The sequence below is a fragment of the Benincasa hispida genome, chromosome 8, assembly GCF_027475165.1.
Source record: "Benincasa hispida cultivar pf3 chromosome 8, pf3_genome.v1.1, whole genome shotgun sequence".
Classification (NCBI taxonomy): Eukaryota; Viridiplantae; Streptophyta; class Magnoliopsida; order Cucurbitales; family Cucurbitaceae; genus Benincasa; species Benincasa hispida.
This window is the reverse complement of record NC_143485.1, coordinates 7,321,898-7,348,252: the sequence shown is the minus strand read 5'-3', so window position 1 is coordinate 7,348,252 and position 26,355 is coordinate 7,321,898. Positions and strand designations below refer to the sequence as shown.

General features: G+C 34.9%; 1 protein-coding gene across 5 annotated transcripts in view; it reads right to left on the bottom strand.

Annotated features, from left to right (window-relative positions):
* LOC120083022 (ubiquitin-like protein 5) overlaps positions 1-26,355 on the bottom strand; it is a 92,340-nt gene that overhangs the window by 63,203 nt on the left and 2,782 nt on the right. The window contains exon 2 of one of the 5 annotated variants that reach the window (XM_090316626.1): positions 2,144-2,430. The exons of 2 other annotated variants lie outside the window; for them this stretch is intronic. The gene's annotated coding sequence lies outside the window, so the exon portion shown is untranslated. Of the gene's footprint in view, positions 1-2,143; positions 2,431-3,839; positions 25,866-26,355 lie in introns of those variants that run through there. 2 more of the 5 variants (XM_090316624.1, XM_039038505.2) reach the window with 2 other exon arrangements.

The window sequence follows — 26,355 nt, the reverse complement described above, 5'->3', positions numbered from 1 at the left end:
TTATACTCTCACTTAAATCGGGGCCAACCAAGGTAACTCTCTCAATTTAGATGTAGAAGGTTTGTCTTTTAGTGAGAATTTGGTTTAATTTTTGTGGTTATTCTCGTTGTACATTTCCTTAGTTCTTGATTATAATGAATATGTTCTCGTTGATGAGTTGACACCTCTATTTAAATGTGTATTACTTGCTATGATTTCAGTCATGTTTGTGCCTCATTGAAATCGCCTAGTAGCAATGGTTAGAATTATGCATATTAGAGTAGTTGGTAGTTCCAATTAAAATGAGGGATCGATGGTAGTTAACTTAGGTTGCCCAATTAATTACGCATTAGAATGCAAGCACTGAGAATCTTTGTTGCAAGCACTGAGAATCTTTGTGGATGTTATTAAACACAATTGGTTTAATGTGCTCAGATTAACTAAGGGGCACTAATCTTAATTAACAGAAGATACATGTTATGGTGAATCAAACAAAGTGGTCGTGCCTTTGCGTGGTAGAATAATTTTTCTTTCTTGCTCTAGAGCGGGAAATTTTGGTAATGCATACTAAAATAATAAAGAAAATTTGCAGTTTCTATATTGTCAAAAAATTTTACTTAAAAGCAATGGATATGTTCATTAACAGTTTTAGCGGATCATCTTATTTGAACAATTATAACATCAATAAGCTAGATCCATGCTTCGAGTTGTTTCATGTCATAAATAAACGCGAACACTCAAGAAATCCGTCGGACAGGCAGATTCACATCTCTTACAACCAACACAGTCTTCTGTTCTTGGAGCCGAAGCTATTTGCTTAGCTTTACATCCGCCCCGCCCCAATGCCTTTGCGTGGTAGAATGACCATAATCTTTCTCTCTCTTGTTAATTTGAATTTTACTTTTTGTCAACTTCAATTCCAAGAAGTTTAATTTTTTCTCATAGTCTTGGTTCATTGCATTTTAATTTCACCCATTAATTGTTCATTTTAAACCACCCTGATTACCTTCAAATTCAAAAGTTAAATTTAAGAAATAACCTAATTCCCTTTAGAAATGACCTAGTCCTACTATTGCAACAAACCATTAGTACAGGCTTGAAATTAACATTTGGATTGGGCCTCCACAAGCTTAGACCAACTAGGTTTTCAAAAAGATGTTGATTTGAATATCAAAAGAATTGGGCAATACATAGTTCTCATAAAAAAATATATAGAAAAAGTACCTAGACGTATGACTTGTCTTTGCTCTAAACATAGAGTTATTCCTATAAAACCATTTGAAGTGCACACTTACCAAAGTCTCAATTATTTCTCAATTTGTATTCTAAACAAATTTGGAGCTTAAGGCATTCTCTTGGATTTGAATAGTTCATTGTTCCTTCCAATTTATTCATTGAGTCTGTTTGAATCATTCATGGTTCATTGTTCCTACCAATTTTCTCATTGAGTCGGAAGACCAAGTAACTTTTTGATAACTCCATAAAATGGTTATTTTAGACCCACTTATCAAGTTGGTTTAAAATGTTTTACATGTTTAAATACTTATATGTATCAAACACAAGCTGTATTCTAAAACATTAAGGGAGGTTTAGGGTCACCATTTGATCATTCGAGCAATCGAAGATTCATAGATGTGAAATGAATGAAATGACAAAATGCCCCTACCCAAAAATGTCGCAACGCTTCACAACATTAGCAATAATGTTGTGCGTTGCAATGCTCTCAGGTGGTCTTAGATGATGGGCATTGGAGAATTTCCCCTAGCAGCAATGCATTGCTATCTTGAAGTTTATAAATATGTTCTTTAGTTGTCTAGGACTTGTATGTGTGGAGAGTTTCAAGACCTTTAGGATCAATTTCAGCTGATTTTGGCCAAAACTCTTGCAATTTTCATGTATTTGCTTTGTAATAAAAGAATTTGATGTCAAAGATCGAGTTTCGACGTGTGCTTAAGCCCAAAACATTGATTTAGAAGTTACTATGCATGTGGTAACGAGTATGTGACAATTATAGTTGATCCAAATAAAGGTTACTTTTTAACAATTTGATACTACATTGAGAGTACGATTTACAGTTGGTGTTTTTGTCCAATGCTAGAGATCAATGTTGTGCTAGGTATCTTGTTAAAAGGCCCATCACAAATGTGAAATTATTTTGTCATAATTTAATTGAGTGCATGCTTCAAATGTCTGTTCCTTGTTTCAATTGGTTCTCCTTAAATATCTAAAAATCTAAGTTTAAAACCTAAGTTGAGTGGATCAAACTTCAAGATTCGGAAGGAAAGCCCAAAGATTCTTCTTGGGTGTATGGATCAAGACCTTGCATTAAGGACCGACAAACTTGCTTCTCTTCAAGAACAGCTAAAGACGGCTAATATTGAGAAGTGGGAAAGATCAAATCGCATGTGTCTGGTAACCATTCAACACTCCAACTCGGATGTTTTCGGGATTCTATTACGGAGAGTTAAAATGTCAATAATTCCCTTCAAATTAAATATTTTGCTAAAAATGAAAAAGGGGAAGCAAGTCTTTTGACTTCTTTGGCTTCTATGACGTATAAGAATAATGAAAACATAGGGTAGTGCATTATGAAAAAGTCCGACCAAACCAGAAAGTTAAAGGCACTTTATCTTGAGATAAATGAAAATTTACTCGTATACTTGCACAATCCACTCAATTTAAGATAAAACTATAATACTTAGAAGGATAAATGCAGTATTAATGGGTTTATCTCACAATGTGTGCAAGAAGAAGATAGGATTAAGAGAGAAAAGGCAGAAAGTACTCACTTGGCAACTAGCACTCGTGATAAGTAAGTACGAAGAAAAATCTAAGGATGCTATAGAAGTGACATATCAATAGATTAAGAACAAGAAGTAGGCTATTGAAAAGACTACGCAAAAGTGACGTGTAAAAAAGGATAAACTTCTTACTTTAATTTGTTCTAAAGTTAATTTAACTTATGTACCTATAGATACTTGGTAGGTAAATTCTGATACTACTACTCATACTAGTATATATATGTAGAGTTGCATGTGGAGCCCAAGTGATGCTGAAAGATTCATTTTTGTGGGCTAGCAAAGTAGTCCAGTTGAAGTCATTGGGAATTTCATATTACTTTTAAAAATTGGTTGTTATTTGGATTTGAATGAGATTTAGCTTTTCTTGTTCTTTTAGATATAATAAAGTTAGTTTCTTCCAAAATTCCAAGCTTATTGCTATTGGTTCTTTAACTAATAAAGTTGCATATATGTTTGATTCTTTTGTTTCGTTTAACAAGATCTTGTTGTCTAGTTCATGTGATATATAGCATAAATTAAATGAAAATTTCGCTATTTTATGACACAAGGGTTTAGGCCACATCTCTAAACAATGATTTCAAATACTTGTATGAGTTGGAATTCTTGATTCTCTTGATTTAAATAACTTTGAAGTTTATGTGGAATATATCAAGGAAAAACAGACAAACATAAAAAAAATTAGATGTCAACAGATTCTTAGACGTCTTAGAACTACTACACAGACATTTGTGATCCATTTATCTATAGCCTCTTCAAATGTATAACAAAATTTTATTACGTTCATAGATAACTATTCAAGATATAGGTACCTATATTTAATTCATGGTAAGTCTCAATCTTTGCACGTTTGCAAATATTTCAAAATTGAAGTTGAACTTAATCTTGGAAAGAAAATAAAGGTTGTCAAGTCTGACCATAACAATGAATACTACACTAGATATGATAGATCAGGTAAAAAACGTTCAGGGTCCTTTATCAAATACCTAGAGGAATATGAAATCGCCTCGCAATATATGATAGATCAGGTAAAAAACGTTCAGGGTCCCAACATGAAAGGTGTGGCGAAAAGGCGAATTGAACACTTTAAATATAAATCACTTTTCTTTACCAGAATCTCTCAGAGTAAGGCACTAAAGACTGCAACATATATACTCTATAGGGTACCAAGTAAAGCGGTAACTAAAATACCATACAACTTATGGACAAGTAGATTTAATTTGCGCATCTTTCACAAACTACTTATTGTAATGTCCTCAATGTTTGATACCACTTTTCGCTTTCTTCTACTTTGGCATGGAGAGCATGATGACATAAAATCATCATTTAAAATGAAAGCATCGCCAACTCTTTTGACCCTATCCATCTCTATTGATTAAAGTACATAAATAACATAAACTTGATCTTTAATAAAAACAGAAAAATTTGATGCAACAATATGAGCAATATTCGACAAGTTCTAAGAGAATTTCAAAGCATAAAAGATATTGGATATTCTCCTTTTACCTTGCTCGGTAATAGTATACATAATGATAGTACCTTTGCCTTGCTAGCATAATCTCATTGTGGCCATGCTTGTATTTATTATAATCATATATTTACTTATTTTTGGACCAACACTTTCTCTCAACGACAATGAATTTTACCTTTCTTTGATGTTCCTCTTTTTCATTTGATCCTATAACCTTTAATTGTTCGTCTATCATCTTTGACAACAAGTTTCTTCCAAGTAGTCAAGGAAGTTGGTTTTTTTGCCACATGGTATTTTTGCAATAATGATCAGGAAAGTCTTGCACGAGATGCACCTTCAACATGTTCATTGCACCATGTTCTTGGACATCTAATTTGTTAATTAACTCAGATATAGAGAGAGTTGTAAAATCAAGAAACTTTTGAAAAAAAAAAAAAAAAAGAAAACCACCAACTAATCCAATCCAATTTACAATAGTAATCATCTTTTAGTATCGTCTCTCACAACTCACAATTCTTCACTTTCAACAACTCAAACTCTTAAAAATCAATAGTTTGACAACTTTCCCCCTTGCACTAATTTCAAACTCCTTCCAATTTATCCCAAACTTCCAGTCATTCTACAATAGACATTGCAAATATAGGATCAAATAAACTAGGATGAATTATCGGCAACCCCTTAGGCTATTTTAATTAAGTAGAACTATAGGTGATCTTGTAGTATGATAGAAATAATGAAACCAATAGTATAATCACTCTAAATATTTTTGTTTGGCTTACCACTAATGTTTTCAAGACTAATCCAAAATTTGAGAAAAGCTAGGCTTAAGAATTAAATTGTCCAAGGTTCTGGGGGTCCTTATTTAGTACACATATGACTTAGGCCTTGGAGATTTTGAACATCAAAAATATATATTTAACAATATTCGATTGGGTTGGTTTATACTACTCCTTGATGATTTTTGTAGTCACTAGAAAAAATGGTTTTTTCTACTCCTTCCCATTCAATCTGGTATCATTTTCAAATAAAAAGTTGAGAATTAGGAAAATGATAGAGCTTTTGTCATTTCAAAATTGAACAATATCTCGTTTCCTAAGTTATATCAATAACCATGAACTCCTTTCATGTAATCTTAAAAGGTTTTTTCAACTTCTAACTGTCTTTAATGCTATAAAAGATTTTTTTTTTCTTTGACAAGCATGAATATTACAATATTACTAATTCTTTTAATTTTTTTTTAACTCTGTTAAAATATATGGAGATGGAAGAACCATGCTTCTGACCTTGAAGTCGATAGTATAAATTTTGTACCATTCTCATCCCAAACCTCACCTCCTATCTTAAAATTTTGACTCAAGGTGTGAATAGAGATGGATTTCCCACAAGGGAATTCACTCCCAATTTGGACAAACAACCGATGCAGCATTGTTGGCACCAGCTAAAAGAACAACCTTTTAATCTCTGTTCTATGATTTAAAGTTTTTGAGACTAAAAAGACAAACTCACACAAGACTCAATGAGATATCATTTTGTTCATTAGTCGACTGGACTTAAAGAATTCTCTTTAAGTTACCTACATACCTTTCAAAAAAATAAATGATTTATATCCTAGTTATATAATTATTGTTTTATTTAATTTTGTATTTGGATCGATAGAGTTCTTACCAATATTTACTCTTGAACCGTTCCAAGAAGATTATGTATTCTTTGCATGTTAAAGGTAACTTTTGTTACGGGAGAAGGTGGACTAGTCAATGAACAACATTCTTACATGTGTTCATTGCTATTTCCACTCTATTTCAAACCCCAGTTGAAATTGATAAAAAGATTAGCAAATTTTCAACAATTTAGGAGAGGACCATTAAACAAAGGGACAATTGTCAAGATAAAAGGGCTAGAGAAAATAGCAAGCCTTCAACATGGAAAAACGATGTGAAAAAGAAACAGAAGTAGAAGATGTGCTGTGATTTTGTATATGGTAGCGTCAATGGGACCCAACAGTTGACCTTATGGAGATAATCTCTTGGAATGTTAGAAGCCAAAGGGCTAACCCAAAAACAAACCTCTCGTTAAGGATCTTTTTACTAGAGACAATCCTAGTATTGCCATTTCACAAGAAACTCGATTTGATAGACAAACAAAAGATGTCAAGTCCGTGTAGAGCTTCATAAATGTGGGTTGGCTAACTCTTAGTGTTGTGGATTCTACTTGAGAAGAATGATATTGTGCTTGTTCACTATGTAGTAGGTTCCTTTTGAAGGGAATTTTATGATCTTGCAGGTTTCTTGCAAGGCATTTGGCGTGTGGTTGGACTCTCTTTAAATGCCTATGTCTCATCATTTCCCAATTGTGTTATCTGTGGCGGCATTTAAATGGAGACCTGACCCTTTTGATTTTAGAATATTTGATTGAAGGCTCCAAATTTCAGAGCTAGTGGGGAAATGGTTTGTAGATCAAGCCTCGTGATGGATTGGCTATTGATTCATGGAAAAACTTCAAGGGTTGTAGGCTAGTTGTCTGGTGACATGAAACAAAGAAGCATTCTACGATGTGATAGAGAAAATGTAGGTGATAATTAATGGCAAACAAATGTTGAGTAAAAAATGTAAGGTTAAATGACTTAAGGGGAGAGATGAAAATACTTTTTTCTTTCGCAGATGAGCCTCAAAGAAGAAAAAATATAGCTTTCATCACCATGTTCGAGAGTGAGGAAGATTGTTATCTATTAGAGGGGAGATTGAAGAGAAAGCTATGAACTTTTGTGTAATGATGGATTCCCTACAAGGGAATCACCCTTAATTTGGTAAAAAAAAAAAAATAATAATCACTCATGCTTGTCAAATTTGAGCAGCAACCAACAAAAAATGGCACACGGTAAACAATAGCAGCATCGATGGGCAGCATTAGTTAGACAAGTTGCAATAGCATACATAATGATAGGTGATAACAGGCACCGACAAATTAGACTTTCATTCAGTTAATTGTTTTTATGATTGCTTTTTGGTTGTGGATTGAATTTAAATGGTGTTTATTTATCGGTTGACTAGATTTAAAAAATAATTTTTACAAACATACATTTCTAGGTATGTGCATTTCTATGTTCCAAGGTTTTATTTTACCTTTGTTTCATGATTTGAAATTTTCAAAGACAAAAAGGAGAAACTCATACCAAAGGTTTAGTGAGATTATATTTTATTTACCTTTGTTCCATGATTTGAAATTTTCAAAGACAAAAAGGAGAAACTCATAACAAAGATTTAGTGAGATTATATTTTATTTGTTAGTTGACTGGACTTAAAGAATTTTCTTTAAGTTGCCTACGTACCCTTCGAAAAAAAGGATCAAGTCATAACGTAGTTCTATAGTTTTTGTTTTATTTAATTTATGTTTTTTTTTGTTTCATTTAATTTATGTTTGAATCAATTTTTAGTTCATACCAATATTTACATTTGAACCGTTATCTAAAGATCAAGTCGATTGGTGATGCAACCCATAGGGTGATTGTAAACCCTCCATTATTTACACCTACAAAAGAAAGGGTAAAAAGGGAAATAGACAGGAAGAAGTTGTTACAAAAGAGACAGCAGGGAAAGATTTGATTTCAGCGGAAGTGGGAGGTGAATTCGGTTAAGGGGGACCACTATTCATCCTTTAAAAGGACAACCTAAGGTACCTGAAGGGCAAGCATTTTCTGTGAAATAAATAGGGGCCGAGGAAGCTTTTATGGAGAAATTCCCCAGCTCTCTCAAATCATGTTGGGTCCCTAGAGATTCCTTTTTTTTTTTATTTCTTATCTGGAATGTTGCATTTCGATAGAACTATTTCTCAATTGTTAAGAACTTTCTTTTGGTATTTGAAGCATTACTAAATTTTTATCCATCAGAGCATTGTCTTCTTTTTCTTTCCTTGTTCCTCTAGTGAGAATACATGTCGAGGTCTTAACAAAGTGGTATCAGAGCCGCCATCCTAGGGCAGACTGAGCGATGACACAAAAACAACTTGAAGAACAGGTGGAATCAAGTGAAAAGGAGATCGCAGAACTGAAGGAAGTGTTGCTGGGACTATGTAAAAATATCAAAAAATTGGCCGAAGAAGTCAGAGAGCATAACTCTTCAAAAAAGGAGTCAGGAGTGCTGGAAGGAAGTAACCTCAAATCGATGGGAAAAGACAGAGGAGGCCAAATCGTCCCAAACGCACGAAGCCGAAAACACCGACTAAGATAAGTATAAATGTTTAGAAATTCCTCTTTTCACAGGAGAAAACTGGAGTCATAGGTGTACCGACCTGAACATTATTTGGAAATAATGAGCTATCGGACGTAGAGAAGGTGAAAGTGGCCGTGGTGAGCTTTGCTCCAGATGAAGTGACATGTTTCGGTGGACAATAATCGGAAAGCCATAACAACTTGGGAAGAATTGAAGAAGAGACTGTTCGAGCACTACAAAAACATCGGGGAAGGGAGTTTGAGTTCGGTTGTTGAAGATTAGACTGGATGGTTCGTATTCGAAAATCTGGAGTCATAGGTGTACCGACCTGAACATTATTTGGAAATACATGAGCTATCGGACGTAGAGAAGGTGAAAGTGGCCGTGGTGAGCTTTGCTCCAGATGAAGTTGACATGTTTCGGTGGACAATAATCGGAAAGCCATAACAACTTGGGAAGAATTGAAGAAGAGACTGTTCGAGCACTACAAAAACATCGGGGAAGGGAGTTTGAGTGCTCGGTTGTTGAAGATTAGACTGGATGGTTCGTATTCAAAGTATGTGAAGAAATTTGTCACATACTCGGCACCATTACCGGAACTCTCGAAGAGTGTGTTGAAAGATGCATTCATGAACAGCCTGGGACCAGCCTTATAGGTGAAAGTGATCGGTAGAAACCCCAACACGTTAGATGAGTGTATGCACGAAGCCAAACTGGTAAACGATTGAAATCTAGCCCTAAAAATAGCCTTATCGGATTTGGGGTAAGTGGGCCCAACAAAAGGGAGGCCCAAAGCAGGAAAAAAGAAACGACAGAGAGGGGACACACGAAAGGGAATGAAGCCCTAACCTAACCATGAAACAAGTATCTATTCTGGTGAAGAACAATCCCACAAAGAAAGAGACTCCCCCGAAGAGATTGTCGGATTCAGAATTTCAAGAATGACTCGACAAGGGCCTCTGTTTTCGTTGTACTGAAAAATACGCACCAGGGCACCATTGCAAAATGAAAGAGGATCGACAATTAATGTTGTTCATAGCCAACGAAGAAGAAGAAACCGAGGTGGTAGGTCAAAGAAGAGGAAGAAAAACCCGAGCTAAAAAACGTCGAAGTCGTGGAAAAGGCTAAATTAACGTTGAAGTCAATACTCAGTTTCTCAGCAAAAGGAACTATGAAGCTGAAAGGCAAGATAAAAGGTAAAAAGGTGATGGTGCTGATTGATTCGGGGGCGACTCACAACTTCATTCATCAGAATACTGTGAGGAAATTAGATCTTCCCCTAAAACAACCAACGAGATTTGGGGTAGTGATAGGGAATGGCACTGCAATTAAAGGGAAGGGAATTTTCGAAGAAATTGAGCTACGGTTGCCAGGGCAGTAGTGAGAGCAGACTTCTTGGCCATGGAGCTAGGACAGATGAACGTGGTCTTGGGGATGCCTTGGTTATGTACTACTGGTTATATGGGCATTCATTGGCCTTCTTTGACCATGTCATTTTGGTCAAGGGACTCACACGTGATCCTACAAAGGAAACCCCTCCCTCACTAGGGCAAAAGTGTCGTTTAAGGCATTGACCAAATAGTGGGAAGAAAAAGATATGGGGTTCCTTGTTGAATTTCAACATCCAGAGATCGAGGAAGGTCAGAGTGAGAGTCAAGAGGATGTTCATTAGCAGCACGCAAAGCTACCAGTGATGATTAAGGCATTGTTAGAATAGAATGAGGATGTTTTTGATACATCGTCCGCCCTACCTCCTTAAAGGGCGATTGAGCATCGAATGCTAACCGAGGAAGGTCAGAAACCCATCAATGTCCGACCATATAAGTATGGCCACGCACAAAAGGAGGAGATTGAAAAACTCGTCAGTGAAATGTTGCCGGCAGGGATAATCCATCCGTCCCAATCGAAGCCCATACTCCATCCCAATGCTTCTGGTTAAGAAGAAAGATGGGAGATGGCGTTTTTGTGTCGATTACAGAAAACTAAATCAAGTTACCATTGCAGACAAGTTTTTTATTCCCGTGATTGAAGAACTCCTCGACGAACTACATAGAGCAATTGTGTTCTCAAAACTTGACCTCAAGTTAGGCTACCATCAGATCTGAATGAGGAAGAGTGTCATCGAGAAAACGACTTTCCCATTCATGGTGATGCCATTTGGTCTTACCAACGCCCCTACCACATTCCAATCTCTCATGAACCAGGTCTTTCGCCCTTTTCTTCATCGATTTATTCTTGTGTTTTTTTATGACATTCTTGTGTACAACCCTGATATTTCCACTCATGAAACTCATTTGGGAGTGGTATTCAATATATTGAGAGACAACAAGCTATATGCAAACCAGAAGAAATGTCTTCTGTTAGACAAGAATACAGTACTTGGGGCATTAGATTTCTCAACAAGGTGTTGAGGCGGATGGAGAAAAGATTAAAGCCATGTTGAGGTGGCCATACCGATCAAATGTGACAGAATTACGCAGTTTTTAGGGCTCACGGGGTATTATAGAAGGTTTGTGAGAGGTTACAACGGTATTGTAACCCTCCTAACAAAGTTGTTACAAAAAAATGGGTTCAGGTGGGATGAAGAAGCTACACGGGTGTTTGAAGAACTGAAGCATATGATGATGTCTTGCCCTATGTTAGCCTTGTCAAATTTCTCTAAACCTTTTGTTATTTTAAAGGATGCATCAGTAATCGACTTAGGAGCAGTCTTGTCACAAAATGACCGACCCATCGCGTACTTCAATCAGAAATTGTCACACCGAGCATAGGCGAAGTCCATTTATGAGAGGGAGCCTATGGCAGTGATATTGGCAGTTCAAAAGTGGAGGCATTACCTATTAAGGGGAAAATTCACCGTCACTTGAGACCAAAAGGCCCTAAAATTCTTGATCGAGCAGTGACAAGTCCAACCTCAGTTTCAGAGGTGGCTGACCAAGCTCCTTGGCTATGATTTTGAAATACTCTATCAACCAGGGTTGCAAAATAAGGTTGCAGACGCTCTGTCTCGTATACCCCCTACAATAGAAACATATGTTTTGATAGCACTAGCTATTGTTGACATGGAGCTAATTATAAAAAAAGTAGAGGAAGATGGGGAACTTCAACAAATAATATCCATATTGAAAAAAGACCTTGAAGGGAAGCCAAACTACAAGTGAAAGAACAACCGATTATTATACAAAGAGAGATTGGTCCTTCTGCGCAAATCCTCGATCATACCAGCCCTATTACACACTTTTCATGATTCTGTGTTGGGGGACATTCCGGGTTTCTGAGGAATTACAAGAGAATGAATGGGGAATTATACTGGCTAGGTATGAAAACTGACATACAAAAGTATGTGGAAGGATGTGAAACTTGTCAAAGAAATAAAATGGAGTTCTCGTCACCTGGCGAATTGTTACAACCTCTACCCATTACAGAACTGATTATAGAAGAATGGACGATGGACTTTATAGAAGGCTTACCGAAAGCATGGGGGTATGACACCATATTGGTTGTTGTTGATTGATTGAGTAAATACGGGCACTTCATCCACCTCAAACATCCATTTTCAGCTAAATAAGTGGCTGAAGCCTTCATCCAAGAGGTAGTAAAACACCATGGCATACCCCAAATCTATATAACCAATGATCATGACAATCTTCTTAAGTAATTTTTGGAGAGAAATGTTTACCACCATGGGAATTCAATTGAAAAGAAGTACGACATTCCATCTCCAAACGGACGGTCAAACTGAGAGAGTTAACCGATGCCTTGAGACATATCTGAGATGCTTTTGTAATGAATAACCAACTCAATGGAATAAATGGTTAGCATGGGCATAACTATGGCATCAATACCACCTTCCACATTTTGATCCGAACGACACTATATCAGGCAGTGTATGGTAGACCACACCCACCCCTAATCTATTATGGGGACAAAAGAACAACGAATCATCGTGGAGCAACAACTGAAGGAAAGATGTTTGGCATTAAACGCACTAAAAGAAAACCTGGTAATAGCTCAAAACCGTATAAAGAAAAATGAAGATCTACATCGAAGAGAATTACGATTTGCAGTTGGGGATGAAGTTTACCTTAAGCTCAGACCTTATCGCCAAAGATCCTTGGCCCAGAAGAGGAGTGAAAAGTTCTTTCCTAGATTCTATAGACCCTACCAAGTAATTGACAGGATTGGGGAGGTAGCATATCAATTGAATTTTCCACCTGAAGCGTCGATTCATAATATGTTTCATGTTTCTCAACTTAAGATGAAGCTGGGGCAAGCACAGCAGGTGCAAAACCTTCCCCCTATACTATCTGAAGAGTGTGAACTTCAAGACAAGCCGAAACTAGTGTTAACATTGGAATGGAGAATTAGCAACTCAAGAGTGGTTGGTTAAATGAAAGAGTCTACCGGAAAGTGAGGCTACGTGGAAGTTGACCCCAACAATGAGACAACAATTCCTTACATTTCATCTTGAGGACAAGATGCATTTTGAGAGGGACAGTATTGTAAACCCCCAATTATTTACACCTACAAAAGAAAGGGTAAAAAGGGAAATAGACAGGTAGAAATTGTTATAAAAGAGACAATAGAGAAAAATTTGATTTCATAGGAGGAAGTGGGAGGTGAATTTGGTTAAGGGAGACCACTATCCATCCTTTAAAAGGACAACCTGAGATACCTGAAAGGCAAGCATTTTTTGTGAGATAAATAAGGGCTAAGGTAGCTTTTATTGATATAATTCCCCAACTCTCCCGAATCATGCTAAGCCCTAGAGATTCCTTTTTTTATTTCTTGTCTGCAATGTTGCATTTCAATAGAACTATTTCTCAATTGTTAAGAACGTTCTTTTGGTATTTGAAGCATTACTAAATTTCTATCCATCAGATCATTGTCTTCTTTTTCTTTCCTTGTTCCTTGTTGATCTTTGTAGTTCAGTGAGAATACAGGTCAGGGTCTTAACAACGATCTTACTAGTTCTTACCAGCATTTACACTGAAGGTTTAATAATATCAATACCTCATTTAGATGTACCTAGGTTTTTTTCTCATCCTAGCATTTATTCTTTGCATTAAACTAGATAAGGTAGTACTATTTAATAAACAACAATGTTTTGACCTATATTTGTTGCTATTTCCACTCATTTTTCAAAATCCCTAATGAAATTGAAAGGATTAAAAAAAATTCCGAGAACTCATGGGGAGGAGCATTAAATAAAGGGACAAACATCAAGAGAAAAGTCCTAGAGAAATCACAAGCCTTCTTAGAACATGGAAAACAATGTCAAAGAAGACAAGGCCGAAGTAGAGGATGTGTTATGTAATTTTGTAGATGGTTGAGTTAACCCAATAGGTGACTTTATGAATATAATCTCTTGAAATGTGTTATGTAATTTTCAAGTGTTTCATTTAAAAAATAAGTCATTTTAGAAGAAATCAAAGTGTTTGATAACCACTTAAAATAGTTCTTCAAGAATATTTTGATTGATTTTTATCAAAAGTGTTGAAATAAAAATAAGTTTTTTGAAAAACGTTTTTTTCCTCAAGTCAATTTAGATGGGCTCTAAGACTATGTGGGGCTTAAAAAGATGTGGAATGGCTGACTCTTTGATGTTGTGGATTCTACGGATGGAATTCTCATGATATGGAGGAAGGAGAACAATATTGAAGTTGTAAAGTTAATATGACAATGTTGCTGGTCGAGATTCTGGAGTATATGTCCCTACTCCATTCATGGAAAGAAGAATTTTTTAAGGGAACTTTATGATCTTTGCGAGTCTCTACCAAGGCATTTGGGTTGTGGCGGAGGATTTTAATGTTGTTCGATGATTGAATGAAACGTTAACTGCCAATAAAATAGCTTAAAGTATGAGGTGGTTCAACCGAAGTCTATTTCTATTAGTGGCTTAACAAATCCTTGTACAATCATTGGAAACTTCACATGGATGAGAATGGGGGAAGAATGGCAGCTCCAAAGGATTGATGATAGGTTCATCTTATTGAATAAGTGGAGGGTTTTAAAGATCATAGACTTCATAGGCCTGCATATGATCATTTCCAAAAAACAAAAACGTCTTCAAGAATGTTCAAATGCTAGAGAATCTACCTATTTATATAGTTTTGCTGGACTTCCATCAATGTTTCATTGTACCAAAGTGAAAATGTGGCGATTCTTTGTCACCTATCAACTTTATTCCATGGGTTAGCATCATAAAAGCATGAGAGAAAATTCACCGAGAGACTTCTTAACAACAGAATCATCATCATCATTCATAAGCATAAAGTTTTTTAGTTTTGCATGCAAGGAGCAAATAACAATAATTATTTGGAAGTCTCTAAAGAAGAAAAAGGTTGGCAAAGGCTTTTTTTAGGGACAAAGGTGAGATCTCGTTCTAAAATGTCACAACTCCATAGAGCGTCAAGTTAAAGACAATTGAGTTATTTCTAAAACTACTAGGTCTTTTATCTTTTTTTTTCATCATCTTTTTTTTAGATGGGTGGATAAGTGAAATAAAGAGAATATCCATCCATAGGCACATGAGAAGTACATTCTTAGAGAGCTAAACAAAATCATAAATATACTAAACTAAGGATACAATCTTATGTAATTTCGGTATCAGATTGCTTGAATCTCTCTTTGGACACCGAATCTCACCCACGATGCCAAAACCCTAGACTTCACTCCGATTAACCTCATGCCCTCTCCCGCCATCACAAACAAGTTGTTTTGTGCCATTTTGTGGATTTTTGTGAGACTTTCTTGTCCTATGATGGTTATTATATTTGGTATGAGAGTGGGTTTTGGATATGAGTTACAAATAGAAGATTCAACTTTCTTTCTCCCTTTGTGATGGTTTGAAGTTAGTTTGGTCAAGCTTTTGTATATTCCAATGCTAAGATCGTGGAACTTCATGAGTCATTCAATTATCTAATAAGTTCAAATCTTCTTAGTGAAGCTTTTTTTAGTGTGCTATTTAGCCTAGCACTGTGAGAAGAATGAATATTCATGTCCCTGCAGGTTTCGACAAGAAAGGATGGTTAGTGGAAAAGTGGTTCGAGACTTCCTCACTAAGTTTAACGAGATGAGTAACTTAACTCCAATTCTATTTGTTTTCCTGAAGAGGATCAACCACATGAGGAAACATATTAGTATGTCAAATTTGAGAAGTTTCTGAAATGTTTGCCAAACTTACAAGCCAAGGCAGTCTATTTAAAAAGATTCCAACTTTCCTAGTTTTCAAAAGTACTCCTTTTGAACATTAGTCTCTTTTGACCTTACCATTCTAGACTTTCACAAAACTAGGCAAAAAGACTTACTTCTCCAAGTATTGGCTAACCAATCGGTAATTGTGCCCAAAAGAAACTTGGTATGGACACTATTTTCCATTGGCCTTGAGTTAGAAAAATTAAGATTATTGGGATGCTAAAGATGATTTGATGAGTGTGATAAGAGTATAACTAATACTTCAGTGAAGCAGACGTCTAGTTACAGTGTGTATTTAATAGAGGGGTTTAGGCCACCAAAATGAAGTTTGTGAAGTGAGCTATTATAGCCCATTGCATTTTTGGGGCTCCAATTATAATAACTGATGTTTAACTCCAATATTACTATTTCAAATCCCTCTTTCTCGTATTCTTTACTATTTGTGATAGATTTATTATTTTCTATCCAGATTAAGATAATATACACCCCAAACACAAACTATTATAACCCAGACTAAAATAGTTTGCATCGACTATTATAATCTACCGACTATGATAAGTCACATATTACTACAACAAATATGGACTTATTATAGCTCTTGGACATAGCCTTTTGTAAAAAATAGGCTATGAGAGCTCTAAAAAAAATGTTAAAAATAAAATTTCTGGGGTGCGCTCAAAATTTCGTAGTTATCCGCCCAAACATTCAAAATTTTGGGGGTTGCATGCTTTCACCCCTTCTTCAAACACACAAAACCGACCATATATTCTTTTTCTCTATTTCTCTTCTTTCCTTTCTGTCTCTCCACACAATCTCAATCTTCTCTCTCAAATCTCAACCCTTATTTTCTCAAATCACAACGTTCACTTAAAACCCATGTTGTACTCATTCCTCTCTTTATCATTCTCAAATCACGATTGTAGCAACTTTGGTGAGTGTGATTTTCCTCTCTTTACTCATCCTTAGATCCATTTTCATTTTCTTTTTTATTTGATTTTGGATTTTCTTTTTTGCGTTTTTCCATTAGCAATTGATTATTGTTTATGTTTGGTTGTTATTCAATTATAGTTTCTACACTTGAGATTGAGCTAACTAAATGGAATGCAGTTCTATATTGGGTTTTGTTTCCTTTGATGGTTGATGATTCTATAATTCTAGTCTAAAAATTTTATGCTAGAACTCGATCTTCGATTCCCGATCCCCACTATGAAGAACTTGATCCGGTCCCGAACTTGATCTAGTCCAGAACTCGATCCTCGATCAAACTCAATCCAAGTCTTAATCCAGTCCAGAATTCAATCCTCAATCGAACTCGATCCAAGTCTTGGTCCGATCTAGAACACCCCCACTATGAAGAACTCAATGCTCGCCCAGATTTACCGAACATGAGACTTTTAAAACAGGTAAAATAACATACAAATGCTCAAATTTCAGTTTCAAATATCTTTTAGAACATTTTGAATTATCACTTTCTTATTCTTTTAATAAGAATTTCCTTTTCCTCTCTCTTATTCTATACTATTTCTCTTCTCACTTTCAATTGTTCATTGCTTTGTTTTTATACCATGAATATTATTTGTAGGTTCGTGACTATATACAAGATTGGTGACTATATACAAGATTGGAATCTTCTTGTCAACGAACTGCAGGTAAAAAAGTATTATTTTAACATGTTTGTCATGCTTATTTTTTGCTTTTTTTCTTAATAGGAAAACAATATTTATTCATTGAGTCTTTTTTTTCTATTTTACTAGTATTTTCATATGTTCTTCATGACCATTGCTTGTACTATTATTGCCTAATTAGTAGCATTTATTATTTCAATGATCTATGAAGATTAATGTCAACTTATCCTTCCTGACCAATGCTTATATATATTTGTTACATTGAGAATAGCTAAAATGAGTGACATACTCATGAATTTAGAGGTAGTTAAAGATTTAATAATTTTGTTTACGTAACTTTGTCGATTATTAATAAACTACATATTTTTAGATTGTTTTGAGAGTCAAAATGACTATGTACTTTTTATATAGTTTTGACATTCAATTGTGACTCTGGAAACCAATTTGACGCTAATTGACATTTTATGTAGGTAGATAAAGATCAAAGATGGAAGCTCAATTCCATGATGCTATAATCATCAAAACTTGATGAATTTTGTATTTTGTGAACCTTGTATAGTTGAAAATTAAATTTGATGTATTTTTTGTATTATTGGATAATTTTTATAGTTTCTAATATAAATTGATTATTAAATTTCAATAATGAAAGGAATTCATTGTATTTAATGCATACATTATGAATTATTTCATGTCTATTTAACTTAAAACAAGTGTTTGTAATGTAAATGGACATCATTTCAATGTTATTTGTTATAATATAAGATTAAAGATATATATATGATATAATAGCCTTAAGAAAAAAAAGGCTATTATGTGATAACGAATAGCATTGAGAGCATGCTATTATATGCTAAAGACAACTTTAATGACTAATGCTATTGAATGTTTTCATAATCACATACATATATCTCCATACTCTACTATAGCATCCATTATAACTCTACAAAAAAGCTCATGGGTTGTTAAGACCTTCAAAAAAAAGGCTATGAAAGGTCTTTTAAAGTCTTTTTCGTTAGCTATTGTATCCATTATTTCTTATAGAGAATTATAATAACCACCAACTATAATAACTCCCAATGCCTCTTAAATTTTCTAAAAAACCAGCCTATAGATAATAGAACGAAGGAAGTTACCATCCTTTAGATAATAGAATGAAGAAATTTATATCAGCCGTCATCCCCTCTTCCGACAAGAATTTAGATAGGTAGATGAATATTAAATGAAATCCTAGAAGCTATGACAAAACTATAAAAGAATAGTCTTTAACAGCAAAGTTGAAAATTTCCAAAATACATTTCCATCCTGATTATGAGACGCCGAGTAAAGATTCTCTACTCCAAGAAAATTCGATAAAGGATCCATTATCCCCTTTAATTCCTTGTGATGGTGTAAAAAAAAAATATGTAATATTTTTTAGTTAAGGCTAAAATACCAATATCATTCTTCATACCAGTCGCCTCAATCCCTCGTGGTGTATTGTGCCTAATATGGAGTTAATAAAATAGTCTGTGATGATGAGGTTAATAAAATAGTCTGTGATGATGAGGTTATAACTTACAAGGATTGCTTTCCTTTGCTCATTTCACACTTGGGATTACCTTTAAGACAAACCATGAATTAGTCACTCGGTGGTAACTCATGGGGTTGAAAAAGCATAGAAACATCTTGGTTCTCTGAAGGTTTCTCTTATTTGATCCAATTAATTATGCACCCTTGGGGGTTCTTAAATAAGCTGATGGGGCAATGAAAGACCTTTTGAAGGAATGTTGTGATATTGGATTAAAAAAAAAAAAAGAAACAGAGAGATCAGATAGAGAAATCACGTTGGCACGAAGACATAAAACTCTTCTAAGATGGCCATGCCACTATGATCTATACACCAATCTTTGTGGTACTGAATTACTGTGAATAAGTATCAGATTCACTGAAGCTAATAATCTAACATAGATAATAAAAAGAAAGGACTCCAAGAGAAATAAGCTAATATGCTAGTATTACCTTTGTGGATCCCTCAAACTTCTTTTCCTTATAAATGTGTTTTCAGATCTTGTTACCAGCTTAGGGAGAAAGTTCTTCCTCGTTTTCTTTTTTAAGTTATGTTTCATTCATCCCTCAAGTGAGAACGTACCGGTGCATGGGCTACCATAGGATTAGGAGTAGAAATGACTTTTAATACTAGAAAGGAACTCTTTTAAGTGATTAGTTATGCCTTTGCTCCAACTAATTCTCCGGATAAATGAGATTATAAGACCATTCTTAAGGGAGATGCTATTGTTCGAGTTGGTGATGATTATAAGCAATACCCTAGATCAACATATTTTTTTGAATTGGCCACCACCTAATGATCAAATCAACTCTTTCTGTTGACTTCAGAAAAATTCATATTCGAGGACTGTAAACAGATATTTCTAGGATTTGGGACAAGCCAATAGCCATTGTTGACCCCAAGTACTTAACTAAAGTTCATCTCCATGGATTCTTTAAAAAGTGTTTTTAAAATGATTAAAACCATTTTTGTCATATTCAAATTTACCTCAAAACATATTTTGATCCTTCAAAACCAATTTCAATGATATAAAATTGAAAACTAAACAAATTTTGAGTAATTAAAAAATGCACTTTCGAGAGATTTTAAAATGACATAATTTTGACGATTCTAATATCACTCTCAAGCATGCAGTAAGAATTTGGAGTTCATCACTTATACAAATGTTGATGCATGGTTGCAAAGCTCAAAATTGGTGGGAATAGCCAAGGAAAAGTAGATCAAGAGACTCGCCGTGCATTTTTCGGAGCTCAAAATTTGCAATAATGGGAGTGTCGCGATGCTGCAGATTTCTCCACGTGCTCAATGCAGAACATTGTTGCGCTTCCACAACCCACCCTCTACGCTATATGGTGAGAGCATCGCAGCGCTACGCAGATTCTACAAATATGCATTTCATTTTATAGGTTAAGGGAAGAGGAGAGTTAGGTCAACTTCTTAGCTCTAAGGCTCGATTTTGAATATTCTTGGCCAAACCCATGAGATTTCCTTATATTTTGACACTTACTCGTATATTTTGGTATCGAGATTCAGATTGATGAATGGTTGAAGGCCTAAATGTTGATTTTGACGTAATTTTCCGAGTTTTCTGCCACTTGTTTTCCTTTCCCCATTTGAATGTTTAGAATGAATGAATGGGTTAAATTAAATTAACAACCCATGTGCATGTGTATGTAATTTTGCATCCAAAACATGTTTAATTCGAATAGCAATAAGTTCTAATTATAACTACGGTTTGATTGCTAGGATTCTAGGATCATCAATAGCGAAAGATATTGAAACGGAATGGAAATACGTTAGGTTAGATTTAGCCAATTTAACTTAATGTCCTAATTGATCCAAGAGCTTAATGTGACTATCTAAGTAAAGCTCGCATGACACTACTTAGTGTCAATTCAAGAATCAATTTCATGTTGATTCCTTGGGGAATTTGTCCGGATTTCCATCATTCGATTAAGCTTAAGAAGCAGATAATCCATGAATAATGTTTAATCAATGAATTGGTTCATAGATAGCCCGACAGCCCCTTAATCGAGATGCAGGTAATCTCGTATTCACTCTCTCTCTTTCTCAATCTACTTACTTTCCACACTTTAAATTTTCGTACTTAGTTTTCTTTTACCTTATAGTATAAGTAACCGGTTTGGTTATTTAGAAATATTATTTGATTAGTAGAGGCTTGCTAGCGACGACAAAAACCTTCTCGATCGATAATGTGTTGTACAACCATCTACGAGAGGTAAAAAGCTTCTCAAACATCTTGTGGAGTCTTTTAAACAAGCCAGTTCACTTTCTAGGATATGATAAAAGATTTCCTTCCGAATGAGGGAAAAAGTCGCTATTTTTAACATCTTAAGTTTCATCTATATCCATCTTAATTCTTTCCTTTCTTAACATCTTCAAGTTGTTAAGGTTCTTGTTAAAATCTACCTACAGTGGGCAACACCCAAAAACTATGCTTAAGTTCTAAAAGGAAATCTAGTCAATACTAAACCTTCTTCCTTGGAAATTTCTAAAACTAATTTTGTTTATATGTTCTCTAGCTCTGGGTTTCCTTTCTGAAGCTGGCTTATTTGGTTTTAAGAGTTCGATTTTATATATCTTCTCCTTTTCAAAAATATTTCTTCTTCTTTTGTTTTTTTCAATATCTCTATTCTCTTAAAGCTTCTGAAGCTAATATTGCTAGTAGAGCTTCTGAAGCTATCGAAACTTGGTGGAGTCCTGTTAATATCTTGAGACCTCCAGTTGTGCACACATACTCTATAAATGCTTAGCAAATGGGTGGAGTCCTGTTAATATTTTGAGGCCTCCAGTTGTGCACACGTACTCTATAAATGCTTAGCTAATGAGCCAGGGAAATCATATGAGAATGTTATTACATGGATGTACTGTCTAAACTGTGGAGGGTTTATGTAGGATTTTAGTGGCCATTTATGGTTGTGGAATATTTTAGGTTGTACTACATTGAATAACCCACCACATATGTTAGAAATTTCTCAAAGAATTTTTCTTCTTTCAATAAACTAGGCAATCGTCAAGTTTGTGAAATCATTCCTTCATTGGGGAAGAAGGCCCTATCATTCTCAGGCATGAAAATCATTTTGTAGAATTCAAAAGTGTTGGGTGTCGACGATCCCTCTCAAAGGAAGAATTTGAAATATCAGTGCAATTTTTCTAAAGATTTTAAGTTCTCGAGATCAGAGTCTCAATTTGTGCAAAACAACTTCTCAATCTGTAGAGACTATCCTTCCATATTTATACTGGCACTAAGTTATTAATTGAATGTTTATCTCTTGTCCAACAATTTTATAGGGCTTTAAAGTGGTCCCTTTTCCACATTCTTCCTGATTTTAAAGTTTTTTTATGTTGGGTTTGTTTTGTTTAGAGCCTTATTCGTTAAAAAATCTCTAGTCTTTCACCATTATAAGAATTTAGGGCTTTAGAGTTCCTGATGTTTCATTCTTTATTGTGGAAGAACTGTTGATGAAAATACTCTTATTGAGATTCTGAATGGTGTTAAAGCCACTCGTACGAGTTTCAATGAACACTGAATTGGTCTACAATTGAAGTTTCCAGCACTAACAGGTAGTTGAAGTTCGATGACTGATCCAATCGATTGGGTAATCTAGGAAGATGGCTATAATGTGGGGTTGAAAGTTAAAATGCATACCTACAAGCAAAAACTATCTTTCATCCAGGTTCTTCTAGCATGGGAAAGTTGTGGCTTACACACACTGCTTTAATTCTATTTACATAGCCCATAGTCTAGTTGTGTGGATGGTTTTTGTAGGGTTTCGGTGGCCATTTACGGGTGTGGAATATTTTGGGATGTACTTAATTGAATAACCCACCACATATGTTGGAAATTTCTCAAAGGATTTTTCTTCTTTCAATAAACTAAGGCAGTCGTCAAGTTTGTGAAATCATTCCTTCATCGGGGAAGGGGGCCTAGGCATGAAGATCATTTTGTGGAATTCAAAAGAGTTGGGTGTCGACGATCCCTCTCAAAGGAAGAATTTGAAAGATAAGTGCAATTTTTCTAAAGATTTTAAGTCCTCGAGTAAGAATTAGTAGATTAGGGTCTCAATTTGTGGGAAATAGCTTCTCAATCTACTACTTTGTGGAGACTATCGTTCCATATCTTATTCAAATAAGTTATTAGTTGAATGTTTCTCTCTTGTCCAACAATTTTATAGGGTTTTGAAACAGTCCCTTTTCCACATTTTTCCTGGTTTTAAAGTTTTTTATGCTAGGATTGTCTTGTTTAGAGCCTTATTCGTTAAAAAGTCTCTAATCTTTCACCGTTATAAGAATTTAGGGCTTTGGAGTTCCTGATGTTTCATCCTTTATTGTGGAAGAACTGTTGATGAAAATGCTCTTGTTGAGATTCTGAATGGTGTTAAAGCCACTCGTACAAGTTTCAATGAACATTGAATTGGTCTACAATTGAAGTTGTCAATGAAGAAATCTAGCACTGACAAGAAGTTGAAGTTCGATGACTGATCCAATCGGTTGGGCAATCTAGGAAGATGGTTATAATGTTGGGTTGAAAGTTAAAATGCAAACCTACAAGCAAAAACTATCATTCATCAAGGTTCTTCTGGCATGGGAAAGTTGTGGCTTACACTGTTTTGAATTCTATTTAAATAGCTCATAGTTTAGTTGTGTGAAGGGTTTTTGTAGTGTTTCAATGGCCATTTGCAGGTGTGGAATATTTTGGGTTGTACTTAATTGAATAACCCACCACATATGTTGGAAATTTCTCAAAGGATTTTTCTTCTTTCAATAAACTAGGCAGTTGTCAAGTTTGTGAAATCATTCCTTCATCGAGGAAGGGGGCCCTATCATTTCAGGCATGAAGATCATTTTGTGGAATTCAAAAGATTTGGGTGTCGACGATCCCTCTCAAAGGAAGAATTTGAAAGATCAGCCTAAAGATTTTAAGTCCTCGAGTAAGAATTAACAGACCAGAGTCTCAATTTGTTGGAAATAACTTCTCAATCGGCTACTTTGTGGAGACTGTCCTTCCATATTTATACTGGCACTGATTCAAATAAGTTATTAGTTGAATGTAGCTCTTGTCCAACAATTTTATAGGGCTTTGAAGCAGTCCCTTTTCCATTTAAAAGTTTTTTTATGTTGGGATTGTTTTGTTTCTGTTGATGAAAATGCTCTTGTTGAGATTCTGAATGGTGTTAAAGCCACTTGTACGAGTTTCAATAAACACTGAATTGGTCTACAATTGAGGTTATGTTAATGGAAGAAATCCAACATTGACAGAAAGTTGAAGTTCGATGACTGATCCAATCGATTGGGTGATCTAGGAAGATGGCTATAATGTTGGGTTGAAAGTTAAAATGTATGCCTACAAGTATGTCAGGTTCCATAATGTGCTGGTTTGGTAGCTCTGTCAATGAAGAAAAACTTTTGAAGGGAAAAAGAACTAGCCTTTGGCAAGTAAACAGTGTAATGCAAAACAAGAATGATGTTACTGCCCCTAGAATTTATCAATCAATACACTTCAATTGTCTTGAATACAATGTGTATGAAGGAGAAAAAAAACAAAATCGTGAAAGTTGTCTAAGTTTGTGAAGATTTCAATGCAAACTTCAAAACATGGATACACATTTAAGAAGGAAAAAGGGAAATATTACATTAATGTGTTAAAACATCAAAGTTGTTTCGTGAACATTAAAGCATTATCAAGTTGTGCGTGAAAATAAGACATGAATGCATTTATGTAACTTAAATCGTTGAATATGCATCATAAGTGGGAATAAAGGACTTAACAGTTCAATGCCATTACATCTAATGGAGCTTGGTACAAAATAAGTTGAATGCTCAAAACTATTATGGAGAAAGGAGAAGGATGCATAGCATACACACTCAATACACCAAATGACCATTAATATGTTTGGAAGCATGGAAGCAAGGATGAAGGCTAGAGATACTTTTGTTCCCTCAACAGGACATCTTAAAAGAGACAAATTGAATGAAGATCCTACTAAAGAATCAATAAAAGAGAAGTTCCAAAACAATGACAAATAGTTGGAAAGGAATGAAGTCAACAAAGAAAAACTTGGACTTAAAAAGGTAGAACACAACCTCATTATGACTGTCGGACTAGAAACGCCGCCTAATACTTCAATATATGCAAAATTAGTGAGCCTGTTGAAACTTCAAGGGTATAGAGCTCATTTTATGAGCTTATGAGAAAGATGGAGCATGGAAAAGGAAGGTGAGGAGTTGCAAGTGGCCAACTAATACTTCAATTGAGACAAAATATTCAAAAAACAGGCCACTAAAACAACTCTAACAAGGCATTCAAACTATAAAAACTGACTGCAAGGTATTCTTAAACGAGAGAGATTAAAAAGATATCCATCTTCATTCTCTATATAAATAAAGACATTATCCTCGCTAAAATCACAAAGAAAAATCAACCAGTCAAAATGCTTTCTAGGAAGCTCTCTAGGAAAAGAATTTAACTGAAAGTCCAGAAAATTTAAAATACTAGAAGAAATTAGCATAATAGGAGGCAGGCTTCCTTGACCAAACCTCTAAGATCAAAAATACATATGAGGGTTTAGGCTTTCCAGGAAGAGACGGGACCACAATGGCCAATCTCTTACTTAAAGAAAAATGGTCACATATTCATGTAATACGAAATTCTGAATGACTTGACTTTTTTCAGTAAAATGAATGACTAGTTTTTTCCTATAGGAAGGATATCACAAAAAAAAAATGATCTTACAATTTTTCAAACAATCTGAGGTTGCATACATGAAGTTTAACATCTTCCGACACAACCACTAATTTTGGACAGTCCCTGTTTACAAAACGATCATAAATATTTTAACCTATTGATGCAGATGTGGAAGGAGCCTCGAATGGACAGATGATCAATTACTAAAGACGCCTATGCGTTGAGGTTGAGACTCGGGGATCTAGGAAGGAGTAACTACCAACATTATTTCATCATTCTGGAACCTTATGCTCGCATTGCCAAAACCCAGCATACAAGTATCACAAATAATCTTTATCCTGAATGAATGAAACATGAGCAACACATAACTTAAGGAAAACATTGAAGGCAAGAATTTTCCCTCCTTTACAGACGATCCTGTAGTCGTCCATCACCTACTCTTGAAGATTTGTATATACCAAACTAGATATACACCAAAAAGAAACAGCAAAATTCTTCTTTTCAAGTTTCTTATATAGCCCTCAAAACTATGTTATTACCTTTCTATTGCAATAACTATTATTTAACAGCTGTCTTGAAAGTATGAATGAGAAGAATTGCCTCTGGGTTATTTTAAATTTCTTTTGAACAAAATTACAAAATTAGATTAAGTTTTACGTGTATTATAATGATTTGAAAAAGAAACACTATGTTATATATTGCAATTATATATATGTGTGTGTATAGTATATGTGTACATATAAGAAACGGATTTGGAACTATATTTTCTGAAAAATTATCATTTTAAGAGAAGAGATGCACGAAGGGATCTAGACATATAAATATAAT